Source organism: Panthera leo, chromosome C2 (assembly GCF_018350215.1).
Source record: "Panthera leo isolate Ple1 chromosome C2, P.leo_Ple1_pat1.1, whole genome shotgun sequence".
Taxonomy (NCBI): Eukaryota; Metazoa; Chordata; class Mammalia; order Carnivora; family Felidae; genus Panthera; species Panthera leo.
In genome coordinates, this window is record NC_056687.1 from 7,528,912 (window position 1) to 7,553,693 (window position 24,782).

The 24,782-nt window shown below is 44.4% G+C and overlaps 2 long non-coding RNA genes across 5 annotated transcripts in view; both read right to left on the minus strand.

The window, feature by feature from the left end:
• Positions 1 to 290: 290 nt before the first annotated feature.
• Positions 291 to 3,411, minus strand: LOC122229897. 2 transcript variants are annotated; one of them, XR_006207172.1, is made up of 3 exons: positions 3,258 to 3,411; positions 962 to 1,107; positions 291 to 729 (listed from the first exon to the last, which is right to left on the minus strand). It is a non-coding gene; the product is annotated as an uncharacterized LOC122229897 (long non-coding RNA). The 2 variants fall into 2 exon arrangements; XR_006207171.1 differs by having other exon boundaries at positions 3,251 to 3,411.
• A 1,302-nt stretch (positions 3,412 to 4,713) lies between these two features.
• The window catches only part of LOC122229898, a 35,364-nt gene continuing 15,295 nt past the window's right edge, over positions 4,714 to 24,782 (minus strand). For 2 of the 3 annotated variants that reach the window (XR_006207174.1, XR_006207173.1), the window contains 4 exons: positions 22,409 to 22,537; positions 15,201 to 15,277; positions 9,644 to 9,748; positions 4,714 to 4,879 (listed from right to left, as the gene is read on the minus strand). This is a non-coding gene — a long non-coding RNA (uncharacterized LOC122229898). Of the gene's footprint in view, positions 4,880 to 9,643; positions 9,749 to 15,200; positions 15,278 to 22,408; positions 22,538 to 23,438; positions 23,515 to 24,782 lie in introns of all 3 variants that reach the window. The other variant, XR_006207175.1, reaches the window with a different exon arrangement.

Sequence of the window (24,782 nt, forward strand, 5' to 3'; positions counted from 1 at the left end):
GGGCAAGAACAGAATCAGAACTAGAAACATACGTGAGTAATTAGCCTGAAATGCTTTGTGCCTCACTCAAATTGAAACATCATTATTCATCTATCAAACTAGCAAAGTTTCCTTCAATAATAATTTTGACTTGGTGAAGTCGTGGTAGAGTAGACATGCTTTTACATGGAAGCTTCTCCCTTCCAGGGGAACCAAAACAAATGCATTGACCAATAGAATTGTTTCAAAGAGAATTTTTGTAATTTTACGTTTGGAAGAAACACAACGGCATTTTTCCATCATGTGTGGCACGTGGTGATGCCACCCCCAGTTGAGGATGTCAAGACAGGCTCATCTCATTGCAAGGACAGCATGGTTTGAATCCTAACAGGCAGGGTTTCCTTGGGCGCTAAGTTGACCTGGCGGGTAATTGCATCAATAAGTTCACTGTTCTGGATCTAGTTTTCAGAAATCTGGAAAGGTTCTTTGCCTGGAAAAGAGCAGATCCTGGGCACGTTGGGGAAATGGTCTTCCACTCAGTGCATAAATTTTCACTCTAATGAACCTTCAAAATCAAATAGAAAAATTTCAACCTCACAGCAGAAGCTCATAAATTTATTCATCCTCCAAAGACTTTGTTAACAAATGTTCGGAGAAGTGATGCTCTTGGTCATCAAAGCGACTTTTAGTTTACAATCTGTCTGCTGGGTTTCCATTCTTATTCTGATTGCCTTAGGAACGTCATTAACCCTGACATAGGAGATAAATACAAAGGCAAAAACAGGGTTGAGAATGTGAGAATGCAGAGGCACAGAGGAATAGAACTGGTTAAAACAGAGAAAGCAATGAGAAAATGACAAATTGTACTTGGATGGAATCGTAGGCAGACTTTCTAAATAGACCCCCCAAAGTTATCTTATCTCACTTCCCAGAATCTGTGAATATGACAAGATGACCCCATCATAACATCATGCCATATTACCTGGCACAGCTGAGCTTACAATTGGGGGCGGAGGTGAGGGCAGTGTAACCCCGTGAGCCCTTAAAAGTAGTGAGTTTTCTCTGGCTGGTGGCAGAAGGCAGAAGGGCTCAATAATCATTGCCGTCTTGAAGGTGGAGGAAGGTTACCTGAAAAGAAATGCAGGTGGCCTGTAGGAGCTAAGGACAGTCACCGTCCAACAGCCCGCAAGGAAATGGTGACCCCAATCCCATAGTCCCAAGGAACTGAATTCTGCCAATAACCTGAAGGCAATTGTCCCCATCCCCATAGTCAGTTTTTAAAAGCTTTCCATTTACTAGGTAGAGGAGATCTTAATATTGATGGTGGGACCACAATGTATACATCCTTTGTCAGAAGCATTGGACAGTTGGGACACCTGGGTGGCTCAGTTGGTTAAGCGTCTGACTTCAGCTCAGGTCATGATCCCACAGTTTAAGTTTGAGCCCCACATCGGGCTCTGTGCTGACAGCTCAGAACCTGAAGCCTGCTTTGGATTCTGTGTCTCCCTCTCTCTTTGCCCCTCGTCTGCTCGTGCTCTCTCTCTCTCTCTCTCTCTCTCTCTCAAAAATAAATAAATGTTAAAAAAAGAAGAACCATTGGGCAGTAAGTTTTAAGGTCTTTGACCTACCAATTCAATGGGAAAATATTTAAATTCAATATAGGAAAATACTTAAATTCAAGGCTCATCAGAAAGTTATTTTAAGAAGTCAAAAAAATTAATTGACACATCTATCAATAAATCACTAGTCACATATGTCTATAGCCTTGCTTCTCAAAGTGTGGTCCATGGACCAGCTTCAGGATCATGTGGAAGCTGCATAAAGAACCTGCAGCCCCAGACAAAAACTAGTGAATCAGCATGTCTGTGTTAATCAGATCCGAAAGGCGTGTAGCCACACGCAAGTTTGAGAGGCACTAACCCATAGACTAATCTATAGGCAATGGAAATCGGGCTGATTTTTGTTAACACGTCATGAAAAAATTGGTTTATTTGAGGAATGCCAATTTGGTTTAACAATTGAATGTCAACTAATGTAATCAACTACATTAATAATTTAAAAAATACAATCATCTCAACAGATGCAGAAAAAATGTTCAATGCATGTAATACCAGTTTGTTTAAAAAAAAACATAGCAAATTAGAAAAAGAAGAAGGCATCTGCTTTTCCGATAAAGTGTATCTGTGAAACCCCTAATATTAAAACACTGTACGCCTTGCTCTGGGATCCAGATAAAAACAAGTGGACACAATTTCTATTTAGTGATTTCAGTCACAGTTTCTACTCACCAATGGGGATATTATGCATTATATCAAAGCAAGAGAAAAAAATGAAACTTTAAGAATGGTATAATGAGAAACAAAATCCTCAATAACCACAGATAATAAGATAATATAAGTAAAAAATCCAAATAAGTCTACAGACAATTTAATAGAATTAGTAATACTTTAAAAATGTGTTGGAGAGGGGTGCCTGGGTGGCTCAGTTGGCTGAGCGTCTGACTTCGGTTCAGGTTGTGATTTTATGGCTGTGAGTTTGAGCCCCGCATTAGGCTCTGTGCTGACAGCTCGGAGCCTGGAGCCTGAGAGGGAATTCTGTGTCTCCCTCTCTCTCTGCCCCTCCTCCACTCAAACTTGGTCTCTCTCAAAGAGACCTCTCTCTCTCTCTCTCTCTCCCTCTCTCTCTCTCTCTCTCTCTCTCTCAAAAATATATAAACATTAAAAAAATTGTTTTTTAAATGTGTTGGAAATACATATATATGTGTGTGTTCATATATGTGTTTATACAAATATATGCGTGTATATATATTTCTATATATAGTGTAGATATATAGATACCCATAATATTTCTATATACCAGTGACAAAGAGTTTCAAAATAAAATTTAAATAAATTATCAACTAAAAAAATCAAGTATCCAGAAATCTGCCAAAAAATATGCAAAACCTCTATAGGCTGAACCAATGGAAAACTCTAAAAATTCCAGAAAGACACAGACACCATCCATGGCTATTGATTCACATCAGAGGAGGCAGAAAGAGGGAGAGTAGGGAGCTTAAAATACAGCCACCTATCCATGCAAAAACAAATGCAATTGGACCCTGCCACGGAAACACAACGAAGGTTCTCCATATCGTCCGGATGTTACCTCCTCTACCTCTGGCCGTTCTTGGTTTTGTTGGTTTGCTTGGTGGTATAATTGCTTGATCTTCTAGTTTTAAAATGTGTCTTCATTGTCAGGAAGACAGAAGATAAAGAATGGGCTAACTTACTATCTACCTTCTTGGTCGGTGTGCTTCGCAAGGTGAATGTGCGATGGAGAGCAGCTGACGTCGTTGACGACCCCCCCTCCGTTCAGCTCTTTGCGGGCCCTATCACAATGGAGTTCAAGTGATCTTGTGATGTCGTATCGTCCTTGAATCGGAACAGTTCTGGAGGCGAGAAGTCAAAATCAAAGTGTCAGCAGGGTTAGTTGCGCCTGAGAGTGGAAGAGAGCATTGTTCCTTCCTCTCTCCTGACTCCTGGGGGTTTAGTGGCAATCCTTGGCATCCAGTGGTTTGTAGAAGCATCACCCCAACCTCCGCCTGCATCCTCACATGGCACCGTGTGCTTCCAATCATGCTCGTTTGCAAAAGATATCCGATGACATCAAAAAATTCTCAGAACGTAATACTAAATTTAAAAATAAGCATACAAAACGGTTGTAAGATCCCAATTTTATGAAAATAATGATGTGTATGCATGTTTAAAATATGAAAGTATGAGCCACCAACTGGGTGGCCCAGTTGGTTAAGTGTCCGACTTCGGCCCAGGTCATGATCTCACGGTTCGTGAGTTCAAGCCCTGCATCGGGCTCTGTGCTGACAGCTCAGAGCCTGGAGCTTACTTCGGATTCTCTGTGCCCCTCTCTCTCTGCCCCTCCCCTGCTCATGCCCTGTCTCTCTCTGTCTCAAAAATAATAAAAATATTTTTTTAAAAAATAATAAAATAAAATATGAAAGTACAATAAAAAACAGAGCTCATGCGTGATTTTTTTTACACTTTTTCTAATTTTCACTGAGAGCAAATATTATTTTTACAATATGAAAGTAAACAAACATAATCAACGAAGGAAGAGTGGACAGAAATCTTTTATTTAATTTTTTTTAACTTTTTTTTAAATTTTTTTTATTTTTGAGACAGAGAGAGACAGAGCATGAACAGGGGAGGGGCAGAGAGAGAGGGAGACACAGAATCGGAAGCAGGCTCCAGGCTCTGAGCCGTCAGCCCAGAGCCCGACGCGGGGCTCGAACTCACGGACCGCGAGATCGTGACCTGAGCTGAAGTCGGACACTCAACCGACTGAGCCACCCAGGCACCCCCAGAAATCTTTTAAGTAAGAGGCTCTGGTATGTGTGAGGGATATAAAGAGGTTTCTCACTTCATAACAACAACCACAACAATGAGCGTGTGCTATGAGCCATGTGATGCTCTAAGAACTCTGTGTGTATCACTCGGCAAGGTCCTACGAGGCCAACACCTCTTTTATGCCCATTTCACGGATGACGAAAGAGCTAGATAGTCAGCAGGTCCAGGCTGGTTCAAGGGTTAAGGTAACACCCTCAAGTTCTGTCTACTTGCTCACCTGTCTGGTTCAATTCAGTTTTTCAAACATGGGTGGATGCCAGCACAGTTTCATTTTGTTTGGGAATGGGGAAGGGAAGGACCCGGCGGGTTAGCATTGTTACCTGTTAATTTCCATGGGATCCAATAAATACTTCATCTGTGTTTTTCACTTTTCAATCTTAAAAAGCCTTTTGTTTACTGCTGCTTTGCTGTTGTTTCACACGAAAAAAATCACGATGGGTACCATCAAGCAGGGGTTTCAACTCCACTCCAGCCCACGGCCTTCCCAGCCCTTCCTGTGAAAGAAGGCAATGGAGTGGCGGGAAAAACCAGCGCTAGTCCTGGAACAGGGCTCCCGTCCACTGCAGCCCCGTGGGGAGACCTTACTCTACATTTGCTCCATCTATAAAGTGAGACATCTGTGTATACCTCCACCAACTCCTTTCTGAAAGCCATGGCTGGTGAGTGGTAAAGTTGAGCTGGACCTCTAGCTCTCAACTTTAAATCAGACTAGAATGCAAGCTTGTTCTTCCTTCTGTGAAGGACAAGACCACAGTGTTTCTTTCCACATTGTGCCATAACAGGGCCTGTTCACCAATTAGGATTCCTAAATCAGCTGTCCTTTTGGTCACTCCCTGAAGCCTCGCATAAAGAGCCTACTGATGGCTTGGTGTCTGTGTGCACCTGCACCTTTTGGAGGAACCATGAGTTCTGGAACACTCTGCAGATGTCCACTGCAGTCACCTCTCCTCCCAGATTTCTTTGTGGCCTTTAGACTCAGTGCAGAAACCCAAACACCAGACTTGCTGCCACCACTCATGATTCCTTCTTTTACTTATTGCAAAATATAGACCATAACCCATGAAGTGAAAGTTGCAGTTGTTGGGCAAAGTCTTTAGAATCTCAAGTCACCCTTAGAGTCTGCTGCTTTCTCTAAACCCAAGAGGGCAATCAACAGAAAGATATCGGCTGATGGCAACTCAGGGGCTTCTGGCCAGACCCCAGACCCAACCTCATGGGGTAAAGAAGTGAGGGAAACATGGAGTAAGAGTGAGGCAGAGAGTGTCACAGGAGGGGAGAGTGACTTTCCAGTTGTGTTGGGTCCCAGAACCAGGCACGGCAAGTGATATATGGGATTTCTATGGAAGATTGAAGGAGAAACTGTCTGGCTTGCCAGCATAGACCTCCCTGAAAAAGCCATGCTAAGTATAGTGAGTAGAATTGTGTCCCCAAAAAAGATTATGTTCAAGTCCTAACTCCTGGTACCTATGAATGTGACCTTATTTGGAAGAAGGGTCTTTGCCGGTATAATCAAGTTAAGGTGAGGTCAAACATCCCATGCGCATGGATTAGAAGAATAAATATCATTAAAATGTCCACACTACCCAAAGAAATCTACACATTCAATGAAATCTCCATCAAAATAGCACCAGCATTCTCACAGAGCTAGAGCAAACGATTCTAAAATTTGTATGGAACCAGATAAGACCCCAAATAGCCAAAGTAATGTTGAAAAAGAAAACCAAAGCTGGACACATCATAATTCCGGACTCCAAGTTATATTACAAAGCTGTAATCATCAAGACAGTATGGCACTGGTTCAAAAACAGACACATAGATCAATGGAACAGAATAGAGGACCCAGAAACAGACCCACAAATTTATGGCCAACTAATCTTTGATGAAGCAGGAAAGACTATTCAATGGAAAAAAGACAGTCTCTAAAGCAAATGGTGTTGGGAAAGCTGGACACCACATGCAGAAGAATGAACCTGGGCCACTTTCTTATACCATACACAAAATTAAACTCAAAATGGATGAAAGACCTAAATGTGAGACAGGAAACCATCAAAATCCTAGAGGAGAAAACAGGCAACAACCTCTTTGACCTCAGCTGCAGCAACTTCTTACTAAGCATGTCTCCAGAGGCAAGAGAAACAAAAGCAAACTTGAACTACTGGGACCTCATCAAAATAAAGAACTTCTGCACAGTGAAGGAAACAATCAACAGAACTAAAAGGCAAGTGATGGAATGAGAGAAGATATTTTCAACCGACAAATCAGATAAAGCGTTAGTACCCAAAATCTGTAAAGAACTTATCAAACTCAAAACCCAAAAAACAAACAACCCAGTTAGGAAATGGACAGAAAATATGAATAGACACTTTTCCAAAGAAGACATTCCGATGGCTACAGACACAGGAGAAGACGCTCAACATTACCCATCTTCAGGGAAATATAAATTAAACAATGAGATACCACCTCACACCTCTCAGAATGGCTAAAATTAACAGCTCAGGAAACAACAGACGTTGATAAGGATTCAGAGAAAGGGAACCCTCTTGCACTGCTGGTGGGAATGCAAGCTGGTGCAACCACTCTGGAGAACAGTATGGAGGGTCCTCAAAAAATTAAAAATAGAACTACCCTACGAGCCAGCAATTGCACTACTAGGCATTTATCCACGGGATACAGGTGCGCTGTTTCGAAAGGACACATGCACCCCCATGTTTATAGCAGCGCTATCGACAATAGCCAAAGTATGGAAAGAACCCAAACGTCCATCGACTGATGAATGGATAAAAAAGATGTGATATACGTACAATGGAATGTTTCTCAGCGATCAGGAAGAATGAAATCTTGCCATTTGTGACAACGTGGATGGAACTAGAATGTATTATGCGAAGTGAAATAAGTCAGAGAAAGACAGACATCATATGATTTCACTCATATGTGGAATTTAAGAAACTCAACAAGTGGACCTAGGGGAAGGGAAGGGAAAAGTAAGATCAAAACAGACAGGGAGGCAAACCATAAGAGCCTCTTAAATACAGAGAACAAACTCAGGGTTGCTGGAGGGGTGTTAGGTGGGGAGATGGGCTAAATGATGACGGGCATTAAGGAGAGCACTTGTTGGGATGAGCACTGGGCATCGTATGTAAATGATGAATCACTGGACTCTCCTCCTGAAACCATTATTACCCTATATGTTAACTCACTTGGATGTAAATAAATAAAACTTAAAAAAACAAAACAAAACAAAAAAGATGGACTGGGGTGGGCTCTACTCAATTGCCTGGTGTCATTACAAGAAGGAACTTTGGACATAGCGCAGACACCCAAAGGAGGAGACCTCCATGAGAAGACAGAAGTAGATGTTGGGATGATGCATCTTCAAGCCAAGGAATTCCAAAGATTGCTGGTAAGCACCAGAAGCTGAGAGAGGCATGGAAATGGGTTCTCCCTCAGAACCTCCAAAACAGCCCACCTGCTGACTCTGATTTTGGACTTCTAGCCTCCCAAACTGTCAGAGAATACATCTCTACTCCTTTAGCCACCCATCTTGTGGTAACTTGTTCAGCAGTTCTAGGAAACTAAGACACTGAGAGTGAAGTCCACTCTAGCAGCCACCTTCCGGCCCAGGGATCGTGCCTGTCCTGTTGGCGATAAGCCAAGGTGTCCCTGTGCCTTTTTGCTTAAAGATCATTACATCTGGACAGCTCAATCGTTGTCAAAGTCTTAGTCCAGAGCCAGCAAACTGAAAGTATCCACACACACACCCATCCCTACCCTGACTGTAAAAAACTCTACAGCCAAACCTTCTTTTGTTATTATTAGTATTGTAGAGAAAGAACACGCACATGTGTGAGTGGGGAGAGGGAGGGAGATAGAGGGTGAAAGAGAGAGAATCCTAAGCAGGCTCCATGCACAGGGTAGAGTCCTACACGGGGCTTGGTCCCATGATCCTGGGATCGTGATCTGATCTGAAATCAAGAGTTGGATGCTCAACCATCTGAGCCACCCAGGCACCCCCTATAGCCAAACCTTCTAAGGCAGAGGGCTGGGATCCTATGTTGAGAGAACTTTCAAGATCAGAATTCCCAACCATCCTTAAAGATTCTTTCCAGTCGTTTCCAGAGAAACATTGTCCTTCAGGCAAGTTCTTCCTTAAACCCATCACTCACACCCATCTTCCTTGCAGAGGCACAGGAGACAGCGGAAGGTAGAAGGAAGCCGTTTCTCCTCCAGCTCCAACAAGCTCTGACCTCCTGAGCCATACTGAACATCCCTTCCTTCAAGGTGGCTAAAGTCCCTGAAGCTACTGGCTTTCCAGACCCCCTTTTAAATTCACCTCATTTGCTGAGACCCAGCATAAAGCAAAAGGGGATCATAAGATGAGATAATTTGCAAAGGACTTCAAGAGGAGAAAATGATTTTGTTTTAGAGCTAGCCATCAGATTCATTGTTTACATCGGCAGCTCTTTTTTCCACAGGGTAAAGAGAAAGCTGAGAAATACTGAGCTGGAATATAGATGTTGGAATTGAGCTGTTTGTATTAGGCTCAGTTTGTTGGGGGCGGGGGAGAAAAAGGAGATGCTGACGGCTTCTTGGCGATGCTCCTTGTTTTCCAGTAAAGGCGAAATGGGGTGGCCCGCCTTACGACTCAGTGATATTCAGAACCCAATCCTAAAAAAGTGCATCCAAACTCCTTCCCCCGTTCTGGTCCCAGATGAGCTATTTTGCAACCTAAAACCTGGTACTTTGGTCGTATGCTTTTAAGAATTCTCATAGTATTTGACACAGTGATAACTAGACGTCTGTCTCTTCTCTTAACTTCAACTAAGGCTAACTGAGTTGGAAACAACATGCTCCATGGTGAGGAGAATGATTTGTTTTGGACTGAGATTTAGAGAAATGGCAGGTCATGGGGGAACGTGTTGTGCCACGTCATGAAAACCAAAACAGAGTGAATCTAAGAATACCATTTTCGTTCTAGACCCCATGAACTTTATCTAAACCAGGTCTTGGCAAACATTTTCTGTAAAGGCCAAATAGTAAATATTTTAAGACTTGCAACCACGTGATCACTGTAGCAACAGTTCAGCTCTGCCACTGTGGCCAGAAAAGAGCCATAGATGACAACCTTTACAAGGAAGGTGCTGGAATGAGAATCACCAGTGCAGGAATGAGATGACTGCAGAGCCAAACGATCTGATGGAGAATAACGAGTTCACCTATGGAGAGTGATTAAACACTCAGTGAGTGTTTGCTTCTCTTACCTTGGCCAATAAGGTTAGTAATATGGCTGCCTTACAACGTCCAATCTTCGGAAAACACTATTCCTAACCAGTTTTCGGTCACAACGCAATGGCCCGGTGAAGATACTTGAAGACAAACAATAGAAGCGATTGTTTATTTTTCTCATATTTCGTCCCTCCAATCAGTTCAGCAAATTTAGTTCTATCATCTGTGATAGGCTGAGTATTAAAAAAAAGAAGTTGGTATAGTATCCCACAAATAGATATGATGATACAACTTTGGATAATAAGCTAAGCATTGAGAGTTTCTTTTCTTTTCTTCTTGGTTTTCCCTCACTGTAAAGAGCAATGATTTAGGTGAAAGGATATCATGCAATAATTTGAGAAATTGGAAAGTGTCACCTTGTTGCCCAAACAGTGCTTCATACTATATGATGTACTTATAGATGATTGCAACCTAATGTGGTCTTTTATGTGATGGTAATCAATCTAGAAACTATTAGCATGTAACATTTTTATTGATGAATCATAATCTCAACTGAAAGAGGCTAACTCTTCAGCTCTTGGAACTCATGAGTCTTTATAGACGGCTCAGAATGTTAAGTAGAATTCTAACAATTATGGAGGAGAGCCAAAAACAAATCAAAGGAACCATTTACTGCTTAATGTATTTATCCAACCCTTCTACCAGAAATATTTTCAGTTTTGAGAGGAAAACGTCCTTTGGCATTAACTAAATACCTGCATTCATTTAAAACATTCTACTAAGAATAAATCACATTATACAACCATTAAAGGACTAGATCGATACATTATGGTTAGTGGTTGGGCTTGATGTAATAAAGCATTTTAGTACATTTGACTATAGACACATAAAACTATTCAAATGATGAGAAATTTAATTATATAACCAGTACTCAATGCTTCTGCACCCTCTGGAAGACAAGGCACCCATGGTCACTTTGGCAGTAAGAGGCAGGCACCAGCTCTCAGAAGTTTTGGTCTAGAACCGGCATTCATTACTTCATCTTGCAACTTATCGGTCAGGAGCTCTGTCCAAGTGAGCACATGGACAGTTGGTGGGTAATAATTACAAAATGTGATGCTGTAGAAACCAGTTAGAACTGCAAAAGACGTTTAGCAGGTGAATTTGAGTCTGGGTTATTGGAGAGAGATCAAGGAGAAACCAGTTAAAGGGGAAGAGAAAGAAATCCATTAAAGGGGAGGGAGAGGGAGGGAAAGAGTGAGGGACAGAGGGAGGGAGAAAAAGGAAGAGGGAAAGAAAAGGGGACAAGAAACGAAGAGGGAGTGGGTGGGAAAGGTAGAGGGGGAGGGTGGGGGGAGAGGGGAGGGAGAGAGGGAGAGAGGGAGACGATACCCAAGCTAAAGCCCCAAACCTGACCACCAGCCTGAATTTCATTTGGGAGACAGGCTTAACAGTAGCAATGAGAATTATAAAACAAAACCTACAGGTCTTGGGAGCTTCCAGACACAATATGAAGCATCCGAGAATACATTTTAAATTAAGTTGCATCCGCAGAATTATGTTTTTCAGAAAAGGGGGACGATAGTCTGTTCTCTTCTGGTCTGTCCAAATTACAGTCAGTGTACTATATTCAGATCTAAGTAACAAGGGGAAACAAAACTGGGAAATTCTAGAATATATGCAAACTGGATACATCAGGCCACAGCACTGCCCTTCTCTTTGGTGGCTTGGAATACAGGGAGTGTGTGAGAGTGTGTGCATGTGAGACAGCGTGTGTGCGTGTGTGTGTGTGTGTGTGTGTGTGTGTGTGTATCCTAGGTTACCCGTGTCTTTGTTTTAGTTCAGCAGAGGAGACGTGAAACCTTCCCTACTCTTCCCCCGTGAGAAACACAGCCATCACCAAGGGGAACATAAACCTAGCGATTTGTGTGGGCTGCTGATCGTAGTCAGAGAGCAGGGAATCCCTCACATATCCTTCAACGATAGCACCATTCTCAGTGCCTACATAAATAATCTATTGGGTGAACCATTTGGTTCTGATAGAAAGACATATGTCTCTCTCACGCAGTAACGGTATTTTAACTGCTAGAAGTTAGTCCCGGTTTAGTGGACTGACCTTAGCTGCAGGCAGAAAGCAGCTGTCATGAGAGCAAGTAGATCCTTGGCTTGGTTTTGCAAGCTCGGAGCCCAGAAGGCTTGCAACCAGCCTGGACGTTTTCCAGAGGAGCGACTGCCTTGCCACTCACTGTCTCCATCAATATCGTATTCTTCTGTCAGATTAACTATTGCTCATGTAATTTTCAACGTAATACAAGTTAAATCGGAAGGGGTAATCAAATTCAGTATCGTCGAGCCACGGACAGAAGGCAGTACATTTTCTAAAAGTGACTAAAAACATAGACTTTATTGGAAGACCACATATGTCACCGTTGAGATCGACTATACGTGGAACTGATGTTGATCGCCTGCACAGCAGTCCTTTCTGTGTCCCTTCCCCTTGTTGGCGGGTGCTGCCTCCAGCAAAGAGGCTACAAGTGCCAGAGACACCTTCTCGGCCAGGATTGGGTTTATAATCCAGGTGCTCTCAAGGAGAGCTAAGGGAAATTCTGCAGGAGAGGATTTTAGGGGGGAAAAAATTCCCCCATGAAGAGAAAACGAAGTAGAAGGGCTACTATACTCTACTGTTACGTTCTTAGTATTTGTTTTTATTCATTTTATCCTAAGTGCACACAGAAGATGTTCTGGGTCAGACTCAGGTTTCTTAAGAAACACTTCGTAGTGGGGGGCGCCTGGGTGGCGCAGTCGGTTAAGTGTCCGACTTCAGCCAGGTCACGATCTCGCGGTCCGTGAGTTCGAGCCCCGCGTCAGGCTCTGGGCTGATGGCTCGGAGCCTGGAGCCTGTTTCCGATTCTGTGTCTCCCTCTCTGTCTGCCCCTCCCCCGTTCATGCTCTGTCTCTCTCTGTCCCAAAAATAAATAAAAAATGTTGAAAAAAAATTTAAAAAAAAAAAAAAGAAACACTTCGTAGTAAAGAATACATGTCTGCCCCTGCCTCAGTGCTGAGCCAAGATGCAGCACGGTGACCGTCTATGGGGAAGCTTTCCTGCACTCACGGCCTGATAGCCCATAGAAGGGGCACAACGAGAAAGGATTTTTCCCTGTTAATGAAGAAAAGGAGGCAGCTCCGCCTCCTTAAATGATCCCTCCAACTCCAGCCCTTGGTAGATAAATAAAATCTCTCCCAGAAGCCAGATAACCCCAGGCGTGTCCCTGCATTTAAGACCTTGGGGGTGTTCCAGGGCTCCTTCCCCTTGGAATATAAAACCTAGGCAGGTGGCATCTCCAGTCTTCCTAGTACCCAGGGAGGGCTTACCCTAGACTCCTACTCTGGGCTGTAACCACTGGGGTGTTTGAGGAGAAGAAAAGTTTGAAAATCCCTTTGAGTTTTTTTCATTTTCTTTTTGTGTTTTCATCAGATGATCACATGTACCTACAAGGTCAATCAGAGCCGCTATGTGCTGTTATTCCACAGCCGCGTGCTGTTTGTAGCAGCCAAAAGCTGGAAACAACTCAAATATCCATCAACAGTAAGATGTATGAAGTTGGTATATTTATACAGGGGAATGATACACAGCAACGAGAATGGAGTGTGGATGATCTCACATATCTGATGCTGAACAACATATATGTTGAAGCCAGATGGAAAAGGGTACATTTCTTGTAATGATATCCAAATGAGGGCCAAATTAGAAAAAAAAAAGATTTATTAATTAAAGATACTGGGTTTCAAGGTGTCGGGTAAGTATTGGCTGAGAAAGGCGGGAAGGTTGCTTCTGAATGCTAGAAAGACTGTCCATTTTTTCTTTCTTATTTCTTTTTTTTACCACGGTTAGAACACGTAATACGAGCTCTCCTCTCTTAACAAAGTTTTCAGTGCACACCGTATGCGGTTACGGGGAGGCACCGTGTGGTACAGCCGATCTCTTACTCATCTTGCTGAACAGAAACTTTGTACCCGTTGAACCCTAACTCCCGTTTTCTCCTCCCAGAAAACCCTGGTAGCCACCATTCTGCTCTGTTTTCTGGGGGTATGACCACCTTAGATACTTCACGTGCGTGGAATCGTGTAATATTTGTCCTTCTGTGGCTGGCTTATTTCACTTTATATAATGTCCTTAAGGTTCATCCACGTTGCAGCAGATGGCAGGATTTCCTTCCTTTTTAAGGCTGAAGAACACTTTATCGTAGGCCTCGACCACATTGTCCTTATCTGTTCATCTATCAACAGCCATTAGCCAGATGGTTGTAGAACCCATTGTCCAAATTTGTGAAGAGTCTTAGGAGGTCAGACTTTACATAGGAGCACTGAGAAATCCAGGGGAGTTTTACTTCCCTACACATATCTTCCTACTTTTAGACATTATTTGAGGATGTGCTATGCAGACTCCAACAGCTGTCTGGCAACCACAGTGGGGAACATTCTTGGCACTCCGGGCTTCCACTGTCACAGATGGTAAATGTCATTTCTTGAAGGCACTTTGAGTCGAATGTGTGTTATCCACAGCCAAAAAGTGTCCTGATTCATATAAAAATTACAGGAGAAGGTCTTCTCTTTCTTCTCTTTCTGCCTTAGGTTGTTGGTGTTGTTGCCAGTGAGTGCTCAGGGAGTCATTCACAAATCACTTGATCCCTGTGGAAAACATCCCTAAAAGTGGACCCCAGAAATCTGGGGACTTAAGGAGAGTCTGGCATCATAGGAGGCTAAAGACCAGAGATGAATGGGAGCATTCTGTGATGGTGGTCAGATTCATGACCTTTTGAGGCCCCTGAGGCCAGCAAGGGAAGCTGAGAATTGAGCTCCGCCCCTGCCCCCACGTAGCCAACACCCAATTCAAGATCAACCCTCAGCAGATCCCAACTGGCCACACCTTTCCTCAGACTTGACCTGAGAACACAATAAACATATGGTGACAGGTGCCTCTGCCCACCTCAGTCCTTCAGTCCTAGGCATAGATGCTGGGATGGGCTGACAGCAAAGCATGCAGGAATCCTAAGGACATCGGGACCACTTTAAGGTGCCATTTGATTCCATTTGCTTTTTAAGAAGGTGACACTCTCTACAGGAAAAGATCCAAGGAAGGCAAAAGTAGATTCCTTCACATTTCTGATATTTCCTATGAGGTGTCTCATACCCGGCCAAAGTGTTCAGGTAGAAAACGGACCTAAGAAGCCATCCAAGGTCTTAACTTTTCATTAGAAACTAATTTGGGGGCACGTCAACTGCCAACTCTCTAGAAAGACTGCCAGAATTTTCCGTTGATCAAGCAAAGCCAAGTTTATTACCAAGTGCAGTGAGGAAGGGCGCCATCTTGACAGAGTAAAATGTGTCTCAGAAGGGCGAGATCACACTGAATATTTATAGGGTTTCAGAGTCTGGACTCCAGAGGTTTCAAGCATGTCTTCCTATGCAGGGATTTAACTGGGATTGGGCCAAGTTCACAGTATATTCGTTTAGGATTGGAAGCACAGCTCAACCAGGGTTTCAAAGCAAGTCTCAATAGGCAAACTGTGGGATGATAAACCAGTAACTTACCCTGCTAGATGATCCAACACCCAGAAAGGGGGCTGCTTGAGGTATCTGGTGTTTGGATAAATTGATCTGGGAAATTCCTGAAACAAATAACAAGGTTATTTACTGGTATAGGTTTCTCCCACTGAGAAAGAATTTCCTAGAAGAAAAATAAGGTATGTTGATATAACCATCCCTAGATACCCCTCTTGATGGTTAAGTTATGTGATGTAGAAGGTCTCCATTCTCAGGTGTCTGACACATTCTGCTCATGAAACTCTACACCGTGTGATGTTTGTTCTCATGCAGACATACCATGGGGCACCGTAGGTTATTAGCCTAGAAAGTTCCCCTTTGGTGTGTCGTAACTGCATCCTCACCCTAAAAGGAGTGTTATCAGGGATGTGAAGTCCACAGGCTTTTGATCCAAAAAGATAGAGGCTCTCCTTGCTTGTTTGGGGGATTTGAATCAAGAGAAGCTAACTTGCTCAGTCCTCGTACTCTATGAAGGAGGTACTGTCACTGGGAAAGAGGAAAGCGTCCTGACCCTCCTCTGCTCTTAGTCTAGGTCTGTCCTACACTGAGCATGTCATACATGCCAACCTGGGCGCTTGGGAACCGTTCATACATCTCGGAGAGAAAGGCTTCCCTCCTAAACTTTTGCATTCTGAGGCGAACCCCGAAGGGCAGAAACTTCCTAAAAGCAGCCTTGCATCACAAAGACATCACAATACTGCTACAAATCAAAAATTCCTTTCAGCGGTATTTAATATTGTCCATGAGCTTTCTGGTTCCCCTCCAAGAGAAGCTCATCTGTCTCTCCATCTTGCAGAAGAAGAGTATCCTATCGTGCTTTAGCATCTAGGCCCGCTGTTCTGGACTCCTGGGTTGAGTCTCCTGGGCAGCCCTTGTCTCACTATGTGTCTGTAGTACTTCTGCTTCCTAACCACGTGGCTGTCTGGTTATTTTTGCCTGTGGCACTTTGAATCGCTTTCATCTCCACTGCCCATATCTCTGCACGAGTACTAGGGTAGAGGACGTGGTCCCGGGTTCCATCCACCATTCTCTTGTAAGACCCTCCCACCTACCATTACCACGTGAAGCTTCCAAATTTCTTCAGGGACACCAGCCTGCCTCTGGAATGTCCTAGAAGAAAATCATAATTCTGAGTTTCTACTGCCTTTTCTTGGGTCTTGAAGAAAACTGGTATTGGCTTTGGCTGCATTGATCCAACCTCTGAGAATGGCCGTGGGCCATCCTTGACTCACTGTCCAAGGGGGACTTTGGCCATCCCTGAAGACCAATTCTGTACCTGTTACTTCAGATGTTTCCAGGGGTTCCTCCACCTCCAGGGCCACTTTTTATAATAGTGGTGAAGTCGAATTCCAAGTAGGATGCTGCTATGGGCTAAACTGTGCCTTCCCCAACTCATACATTGAAGCCCTTAACCCTTAGTGCCTCAGGATGTGACTGCATTGGGACATCAGAATTTTAAGCAGTAATTAAGTCAAAACGAGGTCGTTAGAGTGGCTCCTATTCTTACATGACTGGTATTTTCATAAGAGGCGATTAGAACACGGATATGCACACACACTGAACAAGAGCTACATGAGGGCATAGTGAGATGGGTGGCCAGCCACAAGCCAGGAAGAGAAGCCTCAGAAGAAACCCGCTGAGACCTTGACCTCAGAAATCCAACCCTTAGAACTATTCTGTCACCAAGCGGACTTTGACCCACTCGTAATTTTATTGAACATGTAGTCTGCCCTTACCTTCTCTAGAAATTATTCTCTTGAATGAGAGTAAGGATATCTATCATTTCAAATGAGCAAAGGAAGCTTTAAGCTATGTTTTCACGTAGTGTCTATCACAATAATGCTGGGCAGATTGATAAGGTGGGGGCGGGTGCCCTTGCAAACGAAAAAAAGAAAAAATTCCAAGAGGAAAAGCTTACTATTTCCCCAAGCAGGTGGAGTCTGAAGAGAAAGAAAGACTAGAAGCTCTGACTTATTCCAGAATACATAGTCATTGCCTTAGGCAACCCCGAAGGCAGCCACAGGAACTTCACCCACCCCATAAACAACTATATAGTAAGGAACTGCCCCAAGCCTCTGCCCGAGGAATTGTGCCAGATAACAGAGAAAAGATTGCATCTAAATAAAATGCTAATCACGAGGAGAAATGAACGCTACATTGTCTAAACCCACAAAACGGTAGTAATGAGTTGTGCAAATACTAGCTAGCAAACATCCAGCTACAGGGTAGGAAGCTGTCGGCCAAGTTAATTCAGGTTATGTTTTATGGTGCCATATATCTGGAAACGATTCTTAGGGGTTATGTTCTGAGGCAAATAATTTAGAAGGTTGTAAGACTGGAATGGACCCAACAGTCGTTGTGTGATTAGTCTTCCCATTACAGGTAGGTAATATTTGTGGCATCTGTGAACTGAGTCGGAAGGCCAGGCGCTCCTGGCTGCCTGCCTACATTGCACTCAAGGTAATGAGGACTTGATGGCAAGGGAAAACCTGGTCAGGAAAGACAGTATTCCTTAGAGAGTGGAATACAGAAGGTACTGAGACAGTGGCCAACCCATTTGTGTATAATGAGGCCATCCTGGTAAATACACTAAAATACACCAAATACACAATTGCTTTCGTTCTTATGTCTTCACGGCAATTTAAGGAGATGTTTCCGTTCTTTACCTTGAGAGGATAAACTATTACTTTAATACGCATGCGTCAGTTGTTTATCACTGTGGAACAAATGGCCACAAACTTCACGGCTTTAAACAACTCACATTTACTATCTCACAGTTTTGGTGGGTCTGGATTTCAGGCATAGCTCAGCCTGGTCCTCTGCTCATAGTCTCGCCAGGCTGAAATGGCTGGGCTACATTCTCATCTGGAGGCTTGACTGGGAAGAATCCACTCCCAAGTTCACACAGGCTGTTGGCAAAATGTATCTCCTGGTGGTCGTATGACTGAGCTCCCCAATTCCTTGACGGATGTCGGCCAGAGGCAAATCTCAGTGCCCAGAGGCCTCCAACAGCTCCCAGCCACATGGCTTTCTCCATGGACTCTCTCACAAATGGCACCTTACGTCTTCAGAGCCAGCAAGGGGAGTCTCCCTTTCCATCAGAAAGGGCCTCATCCCTTTTTTCAAGGTTTTCACTGACTGTCAGGTCCACCAACAATAATTTCCCTTTTGATTAACTCATAATCAACTTCTTTGGGATCCTGATGGCTTCTGAAAAATACATTGACCTTCGCCATATTCTAGAAGTTGTAGGGTCTGTTTCTACTCAAGGGGAGGGGATTATAAAAAGGGCATTGATAGCAGAAGGTAGGTCACTGGGGTTCACCTTAGGGTCTGTCCACCACCACACAGTTTAGTATTTTGTTTCTAAAGTTAGTACTACATACTAGTATTTCTACTGAATTCTTATGAATGTTGAGTGTAACAACTTTCAATGTATTGTATCCCCTCGCTATCCTTCATACGTGTGGGTAGACCATTCATGTATTCTTTAGATGCTGAAGGGGACAGAGAGGGGAAAGGGGAGGGGTTGAGTAGAGGTGTAATGCAGGGTCTGACTCCATGTTTGGTGTCTGACCACTGACGGATTTCAAGCCCCACCACACCCTCTTCCCCTCCTGCCCCACATCTGGGTGGTTAAAGAAGTATAAGTGCTCCTATCATTAGCACCAATGGGAAGTGCAAACCATTCAAGATCTAACCCATGTACAGCCCCTCCCACCATGAATGCCCTAAAAGTTCTGTGTGCTTTCTCAAGCCATTATCAGACCTGTGTAGGAGCCTGTCCCGCACTCCCAGAAAGCCTCGCTGTATGAGTACTAAACTCTTCACACCCTCTTGGCATGTGGCCTCATCAGTCTCAACATCCAAACCACATTGTGGAGGCAAGGTCCAACCTGTTCATGTAAGGTAACCACACAAAGGGAGTTTGCTTTGTACCTGTTGAATCCTGACCACCCTCCCCCCCAAATACTACTAAAACAATCTGCTAACAAGACAAGGCTGAGTTTATTGCTTTCCAGCATCACAGTGGAATCTGAGTAGAACTTAGCAGAGGAGAGGACAAGGTCAAGGATATTGATGAGGTTTAGGGTTTTGTTGAACAGATATCTTTCAAAGCAGGGGAATGTTAATTAAGACAAGGCAAACGGTCATTGTATCAAGATTGGACGGCCCGGCAAAGGGAAGATTTCAAAGGCAGGGTTTCATAAAGTCACGGAGAGTAAAGAGTTGTTTGATGCTATCTATAAAAAGTCTAACAGTTTTAGGGAGCCCAGGTGGCTCAGTCGGTTAAGCATCCAACTTCGGCTCAGGTCATGATCTCATGGTTTATGAGTTTGAGCCCCACTTTGGGCTCTTTGCTGTCAACACAGAGCCCACTTCAGATCCTCTGTCCCCTCTCTTTATGACCCTCCCCTGCGTGCAAGCACTCTCACTCATTCTCTCTCCCTCTCTCTCTCTCTCTCTCTCTCTAAAAAATAAATAAACGTTAAAAAAAAATTTAAGGCTAGATTCATTTGGGGCTGGCTTTTGGAATTGAGGAAGTTAACAGAATCTGAATTTAGGAAAGATGGTCTTCTCCTGGCTCAAAATACATTGTTGTTGTTGTCGTTGTTGTTGTGTGTATGAATATTTAAAAAAATCAGTGCTAATAGTGTTAATATTCATAATAAGAGTTAATATCTGGGAGACTCTAATGGTCTGGGATCTCTTTTCTTCTTTGTTATTATTAACATCCATTCAGCACCCTCAGGGAAATGATCAGACTCAGACCTCCTGTGCCATCGCTGGGGGAATAGGACTTAATGCCATTCCTCTTTGGTTGTAAATCCAGCTTTTAAAAACAGAACATCAGGGACACTCTGCCCGTAAACAATCCCAAATACTGTGAGATCATCGCCTAAGCCAAAAAAAATGAATATTAACGAGACTGTGTTCTTCCCATTATCAATCCTACAATGTGTCCCATCAAGTCCTCTGTGGCCTATGGCGAGTTTTACCTCCACAGAGCTAGGATTTATCACAGTATCAGCTTCCCATTGACGTGCACTGAACAACTTTGGAGTAATAACATCTTAGCATAGGATGGTTCAAGGAGAGGACTCTCACCTCACAGAACACTGCATGACCTAGCTCCTTAGCTGCCTTCCCAGGCCACATCATAAACCACCTCCCTTCACCTACTAGGTTTCAAGAATACCAACCTTATGGCTTTTCAGACCAGCCAGGGAGTCCGCATGTACTGTTCGTCTTCTTTCCTTAACTGCACCTGCTCTGACTCCTTCTTGACCTTCAGATGTCACTTAAGTTTCCTGGCCAACTGGTGCAGAGTGGCCACCACAGTCATTCTCCACGATGTCACTCTGCCTCAGTTCTTGCAGACGTCGCTCTCAATAGCTTCCTTATTGCTTCACTGATCCACTGGTCGTCTGTCTCCTTCCATCCTCCCACTAGAAGGTCCATGACAGCAAGGACCACACGTGTCTGGTTCTTTGCTGAATCCCAGCGCCTACAGCAGCATATGACTCTTGGAAGGGGCTCCACATTTGCGTTGAACGAATGAGTGGGTGGTGGGATGGTGGAATCCTCTCCTCTCAAAAAAAAAAATAAATAATAATAATAATAACCTATTTTCCTTTGCTTTGCTTCATTTAGTTTTCCAGATATGAGAAAGCCCTGGTTAAAGATATCACTGCCGAAGTCTGACAACCATTCCTGAGATATCTAGTTAGTTCTTTCGAAAAACGCTTACTTCTTTGGTGAATTAATTATGCATCTTGACTGTTTTAGTAATTCGATTTCCTTAGCTGTACACGTTTCCACTTATTGACTCTGTTGTCTCTCTCATACACTGTTACTACTCAAATATTTTGGAGAAAAGAGAAAGGATGGAGTGAACCTTGACAGTGACCACCACAGTCATACCCCGACAAACCAGCCTTCAGGTTTATTTGACACTCTACCTGCCACCAATCCACACTAGAAAGGGCCTGGATGTTTCTCTCAACTTCTATGGAAGCAGAGGCATGATCTTACCCTGCCCTGTGGCATCCCTGTTCAGTCTTAACCTATCTGCTGTTAGTCTTTTAGGGAGTATAGAGTAGGTAGGAAAGGGTAGCATGATTCTAGTCCATCATTAAGAAAACCAGTCCAATAAAACCTGAGATCGATCTCAAGAATTTGATAAAGTTTAATAAGCTAAGTAAAGATTTTAGGCTGGAGGGACTTATCCTGTCCCTGAAATTAAGTCACAAACATTGCTGCCCACTCTACCTATAAATTATGTTGCCCAGAGAAACTGCCCCAGAAAACTGAAGGAGAGCTTGTTTTGAGATGTCCATAACGTGATTGTTTATTGGATATCGGTTTGGGCATCAACACAGAAAAAACAAATTAGCTGGGAGTTCAGCCATCTGCAAGCTAGAAGGCCAGGAAAGCTGGCGGTATAGTTCCAGTGCAAGCACGAAGGTTCTGAGAAGGAGCAGAGCTGACAGTTTAGGTCCTGGTCCAACGGGGAAGGGGAAGATGATGTTCCAGCTCAGCAGTCGACAGAGAGACCGAATTCCTCCTTCTCTGCCTTTTTGTTCTACTTGGGTCCACAGTGGAATAGACAAGGCTCACTCACCCTGGGGCAGACAATCTGCTTTACTCTGTCTGCCCATTCAGTGCTCCTCTCTCCCAGACACACCCAGAAGGCATTTCTAACCAGCTCTCTGGGCATCCCATGGTTCGGTCAAGTTGACACATAAAATTAGTCACCGGTGTCCAAGCAGATTTTCCTGTGGTGATCTCGGTGCTGTAAAAACCATGTCCTGGGAATCCTTCCGTGTAACCATGGAACGAAAGGTGCTCCTTCTAAGAACTGACTCAGGTTAGTGTGTGGGCAGGCCCTGAGGGTGAGGGACAGGGGCGCTCATTGGAGGACTGAGATCCCTGTCCTCACCTCCGCTTGGATGCTTAAAATCACAGGTACTCCTTGAGGTCAACACATTTACTTCCCGGAGCCGTTGTGAAAATACCAATACATTTTTACATGAGAGGAAGTTTAATCTTACAGGGGAACCAGTGGATTTAAACTGCAGGATTAAGTTCTTCCTGGCCCAGCTGTGTGGCCGTGTGCAAGCATCTCACCTCCCTGGAACCTCATCCATGGCCCGAGGGTTCTGTACCGAAGTCAGGACAGCAAGTATACTTACTTGCTAAGATCAGATCAGCTCGGACAGGTAAGTCCAAACTCCTTCGAGCACTGTATTGGGAGGAATTAATTCTAAGGCCATGCCCAGAGCAGAGCTGGCCCACGATCAGCGTTTTTGTCCTATTCAGGCCTGTGATGGAGATAGAAATGGGGAAAAACAAGTGAGTGAGTGAGTGAGTGAGTGAGCGAGTGACGTCGCCAGAAAATGGAGAAAACGCAGGCGGTGGTGAAAGCTCAGCCCAAATGGTCATCTGTGGATGACTCCTAATGATTCCTTGTGTTCCGTCGTCTCTTGGGTGTTCTATTCATTGCTTGGAAAGACCCAGGCTCTGAGAGAATGACAAATAGGGTAGGGCCATGGAAAAAGCTGGAAAGGATACAGGAAGTTCTGGAGAAGCAGCTCCTTCACCTGAATGGCCCTGTGGACTGGAAGGGGCCGGGACAGCATCGTCCTGAGGCACAGGTTCTGCTGTCCCCATTTATAAGCAAGGGCTGTGTCACAGAGCGCTTGGACGACGTGCCAGTAAGTCGGGCAGCCAGCAGGTGCAAAGCAGACCCAGAAGCAGGTGGGCAGGCTGGCTCCGGCCCCACACGCGTGGCATTGTCTCCCAAGAAGCGTGAGACCCTCACTCAGCAGAGAAGACACTGAAAACGCTATTGCACAAAACCAAAAGGACAGCAAAGAACCTCGCTTCCAACTGGGCAAAGGTGTGAGTGACTTCTCCCTCCTGTTACCAGCTTGGCAGGGGAACGTGAGAGAAAACTCCTGAATCGTGCTTTGTCAAAGAAAGGGAAGAACGACATTCTGGAGAGGAGGTAACAAGGATGTAAGCCGTCTCCGAGTGATGGGTGTGGCAAATAGCCTGTGTCCCGCCATAATCTGTGATGACCAATAGTGGTGGGACAGAGGACGTTACCAGGCCAGGAAGCTTTGCTACCTGTGAACCTAACTCTGGTTCTGCCACCTCCATACTAACAAGTAAAATTCCGGTCTGTAGCGGGAGGCTGGTGGGGGGCCGGGGGGGGAGCACCTGCACTGTGGGGCACATGGCCCTGGCCTCTGTTTCCCTCTGGCAGTCTTTTGTCATTCTGGGACGTGTCCAACATCTGAAACAAAATAGGTATTTCATGAAAGAAAATTCCCTATTTTTTGTTAATGTTTTTATTTAATTTTGAGAGAGAGAGAGAGAGAGACAGAGCATGAGTGGGGGAGGGGCAGAGAGAGAGAGAGAGAGAGAGAGACAGAATCTGAAGCAGGCTCCAGGCTCTGAGCTGTCAGCACAGAGCCGGATGAGGGACTCGAACCCACAAGCTGTGAGATCATGACCTGAGCCGAAGTCGGACACTTCACCGACTGAGCCACCCAGGCCCCCCGAAAATTCTCTATTTTAAGTTAAGGAAACGGAAGCTCCAAAGAGTGCATTTGCAGCCCTTGGAGATGCCCTGCTCACCTCCTACTGCTGGGACTGTAACTAGCCAGGTCCTCGGGATTGCACTGAGATCCATCACTGAGCCATGTTTTCACGGCTTCCCCGGGCTGCTCCCAGCCAACGGCCCAGGCAGGCTTGCTCCTGAGGACACAGGGCGCCCCCAAATCCCCGCCGAACCTTCCAGAAACTAGCAACAGGCGGTCCAGCCTTCCCTGCTTTCCTCTCACACAGTAGCTTCCCCTAATAAGTGCCTGTTTAATCCCATCCTGCCACAAGCTTCTCAGACGACCCAGACAATATACGACTTGGCGTGATGTGCCAGGAGATCCTTGCTCAAATTCCCTTTATAGTCCAAAGCTCCCTAATCTTTGCTGCACAATTAGACATCGTCTTCCTCTCTCTTTTGGGGAACTGCCGTAACCAGCAAACTGTCAGAGTCGTACGTCAATGGCCCCGAGAAATGTGAGTCCTTTCTTCAGGAGAGAGTTTTCACACTCTGCTAACACAAAAAGCGCATAATGCTTCAGCGATGCTTAACAAAGAAGGGGCTGACTCTTCCCTCATTACTAAAGAGCATCCCCTGGAAGACAGAAAACTGCAGTGGAGCCAGCTCGAGGGAGGAAATGGAGTTACAGAGTCAAGTTCAATGCCGTAGCCCAAAGGTAGGTCAAAAACAGAATCGGGACATCTCTGTAGATAGGCAAAGCCATCCACACCCACTTTCCCCAAATGGTAGGAGGGCTGTCCATTCGGAGGCTTGGAAAAACCATCTCTCCCGCAGAGATGTGTGCTTCTGAATGCCACGTCCTACCATTTGGATTAGAGGACATTCTCAGGGCTTCTCGGACTCCTGGTGTCCTGAAAATTCCACCAAGGTATTTTATTTATTTATCTATATATATTTTTCAACATTTTTATATTTATTTTTGAGAGACAGAGCGTGAG